Consider the following 372-nt stretch of genomic DNA (forward strand, 5'->3'; position numbering starts at 1 on the left):
TTGTGAGTGTGGAGATAAAGGAATAGGGAAACAGGACAGCACATGCAGAAATGCACTGAAGACATGTAAACATGCAGGCAGTGGAGGAAGGAGCAAGGTTAAGGTGTCCAAGTTTCTGGGTGCAACTTGGTGAGAATATTTGCCATGGCAGCCTGCTGCTGTATTTTCAATGCTTGGCAATAACCAACTATGCGAGAGAAATAATCCAAATGCTATGGATCAATCAAGGGCCAATTGGCCAGATATTTCTGATCATTGTTAAAACAATGCCCCAAATAATCTCATCCACAGTTTCAGTGAGAAGATCTTAAAAGATGAGGCTGAAAAATGTGTGTCTTCATTGAGACTTGGAAAAACCAGCAGGTGAGCCAA

Source organism: Canis aureus, chromosome 16 (assembly GCF_053574225.1).
Source record: "Canis aureus isolate CA01 chromosome 16, VMU_Caureus_v.1.0, whole genome shotgun sequence".
Lineage (NCBI taxonomy): Eukaryota > Metazoa > Chordata > Mammalia > Carnivora > Canidae > Canis > Canis aureus.